The sequence below is a fragment of the Sinocyclocheilus anshuiensis genome, unplaced genomic scaffold, assembly GCF_001515605.1.
Source record: "Sinocyclocheilus anshuiensis isolate Anshui unplaced genomic scaffold, SAMN03320099.WGS_v1.1 scaffold746, whole genome shotgun sequence".
Taxonomy (NCBI): domain Eukaryota; kingdom Metazoa; phylum Chordata; class Actinopteri; order Cypriniformes; family Cyprinidae; genus Sinocyclocheilus; species Sinocyclocheilus anshuiensis.
This window is the reverse complement of record NW_015544173.1, coordinates 68,628-69,159: the sequence shown is the minus strand read 5'-3', so window position 1 is coordinate 69,159 and position 532 is coordinate 68,628.

Sequence of the window (532 nt, the reverse complement as noted above, 5' to 3'; positions counted from 1 at the left end):
CTGGACAATAATCAATCATTTGTAATCTATATTGTTTTTCCTAATGGCAATTTTATGATTGTTTTATATACTACAAACAATTATTTCAATTTTCAGCACAGAATAAGGTAGAAAATATACTTTATAGTTTCTGTACTGTAATAAATGACATGTCAATTAGCACTGCATCATTCATAAATTTTATTTATTTATTGTGTTTATTGTCTTACCATTTCAGTTCGTTCTGCTTTTTATTCAGTTTAGCTGCAGATATAGCCTGGTACGTCTTAAGTTCTATGAGCACGAGATCACTTCTCTTTCAGTGCGAAAACTTCTTTATCTCATTTTCATAAAATAAAATGCTATAGTGTTTAACTTTTCCTCTCCATCAGCGAATGATGATTCTGAAAGAAAATGCGCCCGAAGTCTGTTTGATATAGCAACAAACTCTACTTTCATGCATCTGATTATCAGATAAACCTCACACTCTTATTTCAAGGTTGTTGTTAACGCTGTGGTTATTTTAACAGTTTCCTTCGTACATTCGGTTCAA